Genomic DNA, 12076 nt, shown 5'->3' with positions numbered 1-12076 from the left:
TCTGGAAATATTTGATTTTTGCTGATTTTCCTAAGGATGGATAACGCCACCCTACAACCCCTCCCACTCTGTTTTTCTTCTTTTTCAACACCCTGGCTGATTCCCACTGTGATAGGGTGACCCCAAAAAATAAGAAAGCATCACTCACTCCATCACTGTCTTGCCAGAGGCATGCTGATACTTCAGTTCAAAACTACAAATATCCCCATCCTGCCTTCAGAGTGCAGGCACTGTAATTCCCACCTCCAGGCCTCAAATCCAGCTAACCAGTTTGTTTTGTGAGGTTTTAATATATCTGATTCAATTATTGGGATTCTGTTAACCAAGACCAAGTATTCCTGCTTATATTGTATTAGCCAAGAAACAGAGTAAATCTATTTTTGTATGTGCTTTTATGAATTCAAAATTAAAGGCAAGTGAGGAGAGGTATGGGAATGTGATTAATGAAAAGAGGAAATGTTTTACTGTGAGGAATATCTACAGTGTTTATTTTGTACTCTATTTTTAAACCTAGGCAAATTACCTACTTCTGTGCACTTTATAGGGTAGCTGTAATAGTTAATTGGGCAGATTAGTGATATAGCTAAGAATTTGGTGGAACAGAGCAATGGCACGGACTTAAAATATGACAAAGTGGACAAAATCACTGATGCATAAATTACACCCAGACTGCTAATTTTGAGCCTGTGTAATTCCATAAGTTTTCCATCAAGTTTTGTACTTCTGGTGTCATTTTTTTTTTATCACACTGGCCGATTCCCACCAAGGCAGGGTGGCCTGAAAAAGAAAATCTTTCACCATCATTCACTCCATCACTGTCTTGCCAGAAGGGTGCTTTACACTACAGTTTTTAAACTGCAACATTAACACCCCTCCTTCAGAGTGCAGGCACTGTACTTCCCATCTCCAGGACTCAAGTCCGGCCTGCCGGTTTCCCTGAACCCCTTCATAAATGTTACTTTGCTCACACTCCAACAGCACGTCAAGTATTAAAAACAATTTGTCTCCATTCACTCCTATCAAACACGCTCACGCATGCCTGCTGGAAGTCCAAGCCCCTCGCACACAAAACCTCCTTTACCCCCTCCCTCCAACCTTTCCTAGGCCGACCCCTACCCCACCTTCCTTCCACTACAGATTGATACACTCTTGAAGTTATTCTGTTTCGCTCCATTCTCTCCACATGTCCGAACCACCTCAACAACCCTTCCTCAGCCCTCTGGACAACAGTTTTGGTAATCCCGCACCTCCTCCTAACTTCCAAACTACGAATTCTCTGCATTATATTCACACCACACATTGCTCTCAGACATGACATCTCCACTGCCTCCAGCCTTCTCCTCGCTGCAACATTCATCACCCATGCTTCACACCCATATAAGAGCGTTGGTAAAACTATACTCTCATACATTCCCCTCTTTGCCTCCAAGGACAAAGTTCTTTGTCTCCACAGACTCCTAAGTGCACCACTCACTCTTTTCCCCTCATCAATTCTATGATTCACCTCATCTTTCACAGACCCATCCGCTGACACGTCCACTCCCAAATATCTGAATACATTCACCTCCTCCATACTCTCTCCCTCCAATCTGATATCCAATCTTTCATCACCTAATCTTTTTGTTATCCTCATAACCTTACTCTTTCCTGTATTCACTTTCAATTTTCTTCTTTTGCACACCCTACCAAATTCATCCACCAATCTCTGCAACTTCTCTTCAGAATCTCCTAAGAGCACAGTGTCATCAGCAAAGAGCAACTGTGACAACTCCCACTTTATGTGTGATTCTTTATCTTTTAACTCCATGCCTCTTGCCAAGACCCTCGCATTTACTTCTCTTACAACCCCATCTATAAATATATTAAACAACCACGGTGACATCACACATCCTTGTCTAAGGCCTACTTTTACTGGGAAATAATTTCCCTCTTTCCTACATACTCTAACTTGAGCCTCACTATCCTCGTAAAAACTCTTTACTGCTTTCAGTAACCTACCTCCTACACCATACACCTGCAACATCTGCCACATTGCCCCCCTATCCACCCTGTCATACGCCTTTTCCAAATCCATAAATGCCACAAAGACCTCTTTAGCCTTATCTAAATACTGTTCACTTATATGTTTCACTGTAAACACCTGGTTCACACACCCCCTACCTTTCCTAAAGCCTCCTTGTTCATCTACTATCCTATTCTCCGTCTTACTCTTAATTCTTTCAATAATAACTCTACCATACACTTTGCCAGGTATACTCAACAGACTTATCCCCCTATAATTTTTGCACTCTCTTTTATCCCCTTTGCCTTTATACAAAGGAACTATACATGCTCTCTGCCAATCCCTAGGTACCTTACCCTCTTCCATACATTTATTAAATAATTGCACAAACCATTCCAAAACTATATCCCCACCTGTCATTACCTTCAGAAAAAGATTCTCCACCATTTCAGAAGGAATTGAAAAAAAAAAAAAAAAGTGTACACTGAGAGCAATATTAATTTCTGGGGGTCTGGACAGTGAAAGGGTTAATAAATAAAAAAGTCAATGGAAGAGGACATTTTCAATATAATGATGGGAGATGTATTTTAATACCTAATAAACAAAGAAACCTAAACAAAGTGTATCTATTACTAACATAGTTACTCTGATGTGCCCATTGGAAAACTATCAGAGGTGATCCCAATAAATAGAAGTAAATTATTCAACTTCAGATAGTTTGTGTTTATTAGGAACTCAGCCAAAGTATCATTATCTATGACAGTAAAACTGAGTTTTTAAGATCTTTGTAAACCTAAACAAAATTAAAGAAGGGTAGGGGATAGATATCTAAAAAAGAAAAAAAAAATACTACTGCTGAAAAAGTTCATGAAATATATGAAATACTGTGCATAATAACCACCTAAGGGAATTTTGTAGACATGTTGACCTTAACCCTTAACCCTTTCAGGGTTGGTGCCGTTCTAGTATGGCTTACGCTCCAGGGTTGGGTTGGTGTCGTACTAGTACGCATAAATTCTAGCACCTTCAAATTGAGCAGGAGAGAGCTAATAAGCCTACATGTGATAGAATGGGTGTGTGGTAAGTGTGCGCAATAAGGAAAAAACCTATGCACCCGCATTGCATTGTGGGAGTGGTAATTCAGAGCGCCTTTGCAAATAAGCCAAGCGTAAGGAATACCTCACTCTCCAGCAGTCTGAGTGGTGGGGAAAGGCAGTAAGGGGGGGGGGAGGCAGTGGGGGTAGTAGGGAAGGAAGCAGGCTTGCTGGCTGGCTAACTGGCTGGCTGTACTCACCTAGTTGTGGTTGCAGGGGTCGAGTCCCAGCTCCTGGCCCCGCCTCTTCACTGGTCGCTACTAGGCCACTCTCCTTGAACCGTGAGCTTTATCACACCTCTGCTTAAAGCTATGTATGGATCCTGCCTCCACTACATCTCTTCCCAATTATTATTATAATCAAAAACAAGCGCTAAGCCACAAGGGCTATACAGCGCTGCAGGGTAGGGAAGGAAGCGAGGGTATTGGATGGCAGAAGGGAAGAGGGATGATCAGCAGGTTACAGAAAAAAGCGGGGCAGGGGATAGTACGGGGGTAGAGGGTAGCAAGAGATTGAAGTAGAAAGGGCTGAAGGTATCAGAATTTATGAAGTAAGTCAGTTGTTGTCAAAAAGTCAATGAGAGAGTCCAGATGAAAGGTGGGTCCATCAGCGAGAAGGGAAGGTAAAGAGAGAGCAGCGGAGTGAAGACGACGACAGAGGTAAATTCTGCGTGCTCGTTGATAAAGTGGGCAGTCCAACAGAATGTGGCTGACTGATAATGGAGCTTGGCAATTCTCACAGAGAGGAGCAAGACGCCTCTCCATGAGATATCCATGAGTAAGACGATTATGGCCAGTGCGAAGACGGGAGAGAGTAGTCTCCCAACCTCGACACTGGTGATAAGAAGACGGCCAGTAACCTATACTCGGTTTAATAGATTGAAGTTTGTTGCCGAGCATAGTAGACCAACGTTGTTGCCAACGGGTGTGAAGGTGGGAAGATATTGCAGCAAAATAGTCCGTAAATGGAATACCTCTATAAGAAACTGGTAGGTCATGTACTGCTGACCGCGCAGCAGTGTCTGCCTGTTCATTGCCCTGTACGTCAACATGACCAGGGACCCAACAACAAACAATATCTTTATGCTTGGTAAAGATGCGGCGTAGCCAAAGTTGGATACGGAGGACTAAGGGGTGAGGTGTATCAAATTTTTGTATAGCCTGTAAAGCACTAAGGGAGTCTGAGACAACCACAAATGATGAAACAGGCATAGATGCAATACTGATAAGTGCTGTAAGGATGGCATATAATTCAGCAGTAAAAATACTAGCCGAAGATAGTAAATGCCCTTGTACGACGCTGTCCGGAAACACTGCTGCGAATCCTACACCCTCAGAAGACTTAGAGCCATCTGTGTACACAGCAATGGCATGAGAATGAGAGTGAAAGTGGTCAAGAAAAAGAGAGCAGGAAGCGACCGTAGACAGTTGGGCTTTCGAGCAAGGGAGGGAGAAAGAACAGACTCGAACAGCTGGAACTTCCCAGGGGGGTAGGGAAAAGTGAGATGCTACATGTACATAGAAAGGTGGTAGTTGAAGAGAAGACTAGAGCGAATGAAGGTGAAGAGAGAAGGGACGGAGTAAACAGGGGCGGCGAACAAATAAAGAATGTCTACTAATATCAGTGACCATTCTATAAATGGAAGGATTGCGGAGATCATGAGAGCGTACATAGTAGCGCAGGCAATGGGCATCACGGCGATCGGATAAGGATGGAACGTTCGCTTCTGCATAGAGGCTCTCGACAGGGGAAGAGCGAAAAGCACCAAGGCATAAACGTAATCCTTGGTGATGAATGGGGTTAAGGCTAGAGAGAGTAGCAGGAGATGCCGCTGAATAGATCTGGTCACCATAATCAAGTTTCGATAAAATAAGGGTGGAATGTAGGCGAAGGAGGGTTCGACGATCAGCTCCCCATGAAAGATGAGCAAGGGTTTTAAGAAGGTTCAGCCGGCTGTGACAAGTTGCCTTCAGAGAGGTAATGTGAGGTTTCCAGGATAACCTACGATCAAAGAGGAGGCCCAGAAACTTGACTGTATCACGTTCAGGGATACGGGAGCCATAGAGGTACAAAGGATGATCGGAGATGACAGAGCGTCTAGTGAAAGTAATTTGGTGGGTTTTAGTGCTGGAAAATTTAAACCCACGTGTGGTGGCCCAATTGGAAACACGGTCGACTGCATGTTGGAGAGAAACTGTAATGAAAAGACAGTCAGTGCCTGCACAGGCAATAGCGAAGTCATCAACATAGAGTGATGACCAAATATTTGATGGAAGACTAGAGGCCAAATCATTAATAGCAAGGAGAAAAAGTGTTGTGCTCAGAACACATCCCTGGGGGACACCTTCAGCTTGGATAAAGTCCGGGGAGAGCACATTATTAACCCGAACACGGAAATGCCTGTCAGTTAAAAAGTTCTTAAGGAAGGATGGTAGATTGCCTCGAAGGCCTAAGGAGTGGGCTTGGGCTAAAATATTATACCTCCAAGTTGTGTCATATGCCTTCTCAAGGTCAAAAAATATGGCAATAACTGAGTGGTTATTCGCAAAGGCATTACAAACATACGTATCCAAGCGTAGTAAGGGGTCTATGGTAGAACGTCCCTTACGAAAGCCATATTGATGAGTGGAGAGACTGTTGTATGTCTCTAAATACTACACTAAACGTCTATTTACTAGGCGTTCCATTACTTTGCAAACTGCACTGGTAAGAGCAATGGGACGATAGTGGGAGGTTTCATGTCCCGTAGTGCCTGGTTTGCGGAAAGGGAGAACAATGGCGGATTTCCACAGCTGTGGAAGAACTCCTTGTGACCAAATAAGATTGTAAAGGTGTAATAGGACTGCAAGGGCTGACTGATGTAAATGTTGTAGCATATGAATATGAATGTCGTCGGGCCCAGCTGCCGATGATCGACAAGCTGAGAGTGTTGCCTCCAGTTCTTGAAGTATAAAAGGCACATTATACTGTTCTTCTCTGAGAGAAGAAAAGTCCAAGGGTGCTAACTCTCTGGCAGACTTTGAGGAAAGAAATGAGGGGCATAGATGGAGTCCCTGAGAAATACGGACCAGATGATTGCCAATTTCATTGGCAACATCTAGTGGGTTTGGTATATCAACACCGGCAACCCGCAGAACAGGAGCCGGGTCAGGAGAATATTTACCACTCAGTTTTCGTACTTTTTTCCAGACTGCACTCATAGAGGAAGCAGAGGTGATGGTGGAGACATAATCTCGCCAGCAAGTGCGTTTAGCGTCACGGGTGACACGGCGAGCGATCGCACGCTTCTGTTTAAAATCAAGGAGTCTCTCTGTGGTTCTATTGTACCGGTACCTGCCCCATGCAGCGCGTTTCAAACGTACTGCATGAGCACAAGCAGGAGACCACCAAGGCACGCATTTCTGAGAATGCCTGCCCGAAGTTTGGGGTATAGAATGAGAAGCTGCGGTGAAAATGGAGGACGAGAAGAGGTGTAAAAGCTCATCGATGGAGGACGAAGAAGGAACCTCTTTAAAAACAGTTAGGTGTGAGTAAAGGTTCCAATTTGCCCGATTAAATTGCCAGCGTGGGGTGCGAAGAGGTGGCGAATATGAAGGGGAAGTAAGAATGATTGGGAAATGATCCCTGTCACGTAAGTCCGGGAGAACAGACCAAGTGAAGTCTAATGCGGCGGAGGAAGAGCAGACTGAGAGATCGATGCAAGAGAGAGTATGAGTCTGAGGATCAAAATGGGTGTGAGTACCTGTATTTAAAACATGGAGGGGGTGGGTGGCAAGAAAAGCCTCTAACTGAATTCCACGGGAATCACAGTGAGACCCCCCCTAGAGGAAATGGTGGGCATTAAAATCACCAAGTAACAGAATCGGTGGCGGTAATGACGAAACAAGGAAGGCAATATCCGGAATAGATAATGCCCAAGAAGGAGAGAGATATAAAGAACAGAACGTATACCACCTATGTAAGTGGATACGGGCTGCTGTGTAATGCAGCGAAGTATGAACAAATAGCTGATGGTACGGAATATCAGTGCGTAGAAGAAGGGCACTTTCATTAAAGGTCCCATCAGGAAAAGGATCTGAAGAATACAATAAATTATAGCCTGAGATGGGAGAAATAACAGCAGAGTGTAATTTTGGTTCCTGTAAGCAAACACCAACAGGGGCAAACTGGGAGAGTAACATCTGAAGCTCACCCCGATTACCCCTGAGGCCGCGTATATTCCACTGTAAATAGGCCATGATTGGCAATGATAAAGATACTTGAAATCCGCAGGTAAGGGTTCCTACGGACTAGAGGGGTTAGAAAAGTCCACATGCGGAGGCAGTGGAAAACGTTCAAGCAGCGAAGGAACGGTGCGCTGTGAAGAAAGGAGTTGCGCAGATGGAGCAGAGGAGAGAGAAAGAGCGGAAGGTGGATCAGTGTCCATTGATGGTTTGGTCTCTGCAATATATTCAGAGATTGCTTCAAGTGTTTCGGAATTCAGAGACGTCGTATGGGAGACAATATTGGAAATGGTAGGGGGAGGATGAGTAAAGATTGGAACTGTATTGGACTGTACCAAGGTAGGAGGGGGGGCGAAAGGGTGGAGGGAACTGGAGAAGCGTGGCAGGGGACAGAAGAGGCAGGAACCTGGGAGGTGGTAGAAGAGGAAGAAACTTGGGAGGGAACAGGGGAGGAAGGTACAGTACGAGGAGGAGGGTGAACCTCTACACTTGTAACTGAGCCAGTGAGAGGGGGAGAACCAGGGACAGAGACAGGGAGGGTAAAATGAGGAGGTGGAAGATGGGTAGGAGGTGTTAACGGACCTTCTTTTGACTTTTGAGAAGTAGAGGGATGATTGGGAGGAGGTGTCGTACGAGGTCTCGTCGATACTGAGGCTTGTGAGAGAGAACTCGAAGAAGCGAGATCAGACTGAGGCGTTGAAGTAGGGACGTCTGAGCCGAGGACAGCAAAAGGATTAGATACAGGAGTGACTATGGGAGAGGTAACCACAGAGGTGGGTGTAGAAGATGGGATACCAGAAGTGGGGGGACGTTTTGAAACACGGGAATAAGAAACACGGGAATAAGAAACACGTGGGAGTCCCCCTTGGAGGCGGAGATGAGAAACTGCCATGGCATAAGGGAGACCTTCTGTCTCTTTGAGGTAACGGATTTCCCGCTCGTTTAAATAGACTTGACAACGGCGAGAGTACGAAGGGTGAGCCTCATGACAGTTAAGGCAAGAGGGAGATCGATTGCAAGACGTATTAGAATGGTCATCGGCACCACAGAGTGGGCATTCGGCGATAGATCTGCAATATTTCGCTGGATGGCCAAATCGCCAGCAATTTCTACACTGTTGTGGTGTAGGGATCACCTTTCGAACTTGTAACCGATGTCCTGCTATATAAACTGAGGATGGGAGTTCTCGGCTGTCAGAAGTTAAACGAGCCACATTGCTAGGGTATCGTCTCCGCCCGCGGGCAGGAAGAACATAAGTGTCTACCTTGAGGACTGGGAGATCTTGGAGTTCCAGCTGTTCAAGAATGTCAGTGCCACATGTCTGGAAATTTTCTTGAACTATAGTATGGGGCAGAATGACGGTACCACTACAAGAATTGAGGGAATGATGTTTTTCAAGAGTGACAGGAACAGTATCGATATGGGAAAGACGAGAGAGCTCATGAGCCTGGGTAGCATTCTGTACGGTAATGATGCGCGCACCGCTCTTAAGAGCATGAAAAGAAATATCTTCACCAACATGGCATAGGAGTGCCTTGCCAATACTGTGGTCAGAAAGATAGGCAGTAGAGGAAGTCGGTCGTAAAGTGAAGAATTTAGTCCATTGTTCAGTCTGAAACTGAGCGTGGAAAGGTAGTGAAGGACGTGTCGATCGTTTCTGAGAAGAACGAGAAGGTGGAGAAGTATCATCAGCAGGTAACTGTCGTTGGCGTTTAGGCGTGGGACCACCACCACCCCCGGAATCCGAAAGGTGGCTTCCAGAGATACACCCGTCGCCCGAAAGACACCCAAAGCTACTCCGGGATACCGGAGAGGGATCGGGACATCCCCAGGCGATCCAGATTCCACGGAAAACTACGCCACCGCCAAGAACCTCAACGGAATGGAATAGACCCCGGTATCCTTTCCCCTACCTAGGAACTAGCGAGCCTGTGGGAGAAATCCCAAAGGCCAAAAAGAGGAAGGGCAAAAGGGAGGGGTGGGGAGGAGGAGGAGGAAAGGAAAAAGGGGAGGATGGGATAGGGGAGGGGAGATTGGGGGGTAATTAGGTTCGGTCTGAGGAAGAAGACCGACAGGTCTAATTCCTCAGACCAAGAGCCTCTTCACCACGCCAAGGAGCCCCCCTTGAAGAGGATCTCTTCCCAAACTATTCCACTTACTGACTACTCTGTGGCTGAAGAAATACTTCCAAACATCCCTGTGATTCATCTGTGTCTTCAGCTTCCAACTGTGTCCCATCTCTGGAACATTCTGTCTTTGTCCACCTTGACAATTCCCCTCAGTATTTTGTATGTCATTATCACGTCCCCCGTATCTCTCCTGTCCTCCAGTGTCATCAGGTCGATTTCCCTTAACCTCTCCTCGTAGGACATACCCCTTAGCTGGGAACTAGTCTTGTTGCAAACCTTTGCACTTTCTCTAGTTTCTTTACGTGCTTGTCTAGGTGTGGGTTCCAAACTGGTGCCGCATACACCAATATGGGCCTAACGTACATGGTGTACAGGGTCCTGAACGATTCCTTATTAAGATGTTGGAATGCTGTTCTGAGGTTTGCTAGGTGCTCATATGCTGCAGCAGTTATTTGGTTGATGTGTGCCTCAGGAGATGTGCCTGGTGTTATACTCACCCCAAGATCTTTTTCCTTGAGTGAGGTTTGTAGTCTCTGGCCCCCCTAGACTGTACTCCGTCTGCTGTCTTCTTTGTCCTTCCCCAATCTTCGTGACTTTGCAATTGGTGGGGTTGAACTCCAGGAGCCAATTGCTGGACCAGGTCTGTAACCTGTCCAAATCCCTTTGTAGTTCTGCCTGGTCTTCGATCAAATGAATTCTTCTCACCAACTTCACATCATCTGCAAACAGGGACACTTCGGAGTCTATTCCTTCCATCATGTCGCTCACAAATACCAGAAACAGCACTGGTCCTAGGACTGACCCCTGTAGGACCCCGCTGGTCACAGGCACCCACTCTGACACCTCGCCACGTACCATGACTCGCTGCTCTCTTCCTGACAAGTATTCCCTGATCCATTGTAGTGCCTTCCCTGTTATCCCTGCCTGGTCCTCCAGTTTTTGCACTAATCTCTTGTGTGGAACTATGTCAAATGCCTTCTTACAGTCCAAGAAAATGCAATCTACCCACCCTTCTCTCTCTTGTCTTACTGCTGTCACCCTGTCATAGAACTCCACTAGGTTTGTGACACAGGATTTACCGTCCCTGAAACCATATTGGCTGCTGTTGAAGAGATCATTCCTTTCTAGGTGTTCTACCACTCTTCTCCTGATAATCTTCTCCATGACTTTGCATACTATACATGTCAGTGACACTGGTCTGTAGTTTAGTGTTTCATGTCTGTCTCCTTTTTTTAAAGATTGGGACTACATTTGTTGTCTTCCATGCCTCGGGCAATCTCCCTGTTTCGATAGATGTATTGAATATTGTTGTTAGGGGTACGCATAGCACCTCTGCTCCCTCTCTCAGGACCCATGGAGAGATGTTATCCGGCCCCATTGCCTTTGAGGTATCTAACTCACTCAGAACCCTTTTCACTTCTTCGTCGGTTGTGTGCACCGTGTCCAGCACTTGGTGGTGTACCCCACCTCTCCGTCTTTCTGGAGCCCCTTCTGTCTCCTCTGTGAACACTTCCTTGAATCTCATGATGAGTTCCTCACATACTTCACAGTTGTTTCATTATGTCTCTCTCTCTGTCACAGGTACACAAATACAATTATACATAGTGTAAATTACCTAGGATAACCCAAAAAATCCACACTGGCAAATACTAAGAATCAGATTCAGATGTGACTACTGCATTGAGTGTAAAATGTGTTGGTTCACTAGTGTCTCTGAGACAGAGACAGAAAGAGAAGCAGGCAGACAGATAGACAGAAAAAGAGAGAAGCAGACAGATAGACAAACATGTTTATGTGTAAAGTGAAAACAAATAAAGGGAAGGCAGTGTACCCTCATCAAATGTCACCACTCTAATTAGTGGAGAGATAAGATAAGACAAGACGCCCCTCATCAATATCAACACTCTCATTAGTGGAGAGATAAGATGCCCCTCCTCAAATGTCAACACTCTCATTAGTAGAGAGAGAAGACAATGACACACTCTCTTACACCATGCTTCAATTATTATTATTATTATATTGTCCATGTATCCTAAGTAATTTACATTATGTATAATTGTATTTATATGTACCTGTGAGACAGAGACAGAGACAGACAATGACAGACAGACAGCCAGCCAGCCGCCTGCCAGCCATGTTTACACAAACCCACACTCCCTTCCCCACCACAATATTGCTGGGACCTATAAATACTATGCATATATTTCTAGGCAACAGTATGTGACTAAAATAGGTGAAAATGTTCACCTGTCAATGTTTGTGCAGTTATTGCGTACTCACCTAATTGTACTCACTCAATGGTAGTTGCAGGGGTTGAGACTCAGCTCCTGGCCCCGCCTCTTCACCGATTGCTACTAGGTCCTCACTCTCCCTGCTCCATGTGTAGCATACAATGAGTGTATATACCCAAAACATGGCTTATATTGGTCTCACAGGTCATAAAAGTTACTTGAAAAAATAAAATGTTAAAAATTAAAAGAAAAACATAGGAAAAAAAAAACTATTTCCACGTGACTGGCAGTCGGCAATGCTGTAAATGGCTCACTTTGTCAACTTCAAGCCTCCATATCTCGGTAAGTATTCATCACAATTTTTTTTTTTTTGGCCTATAATACTCGCAAAAATATG

General features: G+C 45.2%; 1 protein-coding gene across 2 annotated transcripts in view; it reads right to left on the bottom strand.

Annotated features, from left to right (window-relative positions):
- LOC128696362 (microtubule-associated protein futsch) overlaps positions 1-12076 on the bottom strand; it is a 245210-nt gene that overhangs the window by 28050 nt on the left and 205084 nt on the right. The gene's annotated exons all lie outside the window — the stretch shown is intronic.

This window comes from Cherax quadricarinatus, chromosome 31 (assembly GCF_038502225.1).
Source record: "Cherax quadricarinatus isolate ZL_2023a chromosome 31, ASM3850222v1, whole genome shotgun sequence".
NCBI classification, from domain to species: Eukaryota; Metazoa; Arthropoda; class Malacostraca; order Decapoda; family Parastacidae; genus Cherax; species Cherax quadricarinatus.
This window is presented reverse-complemented; position numbering and strand designations above follow the sequence as displayed.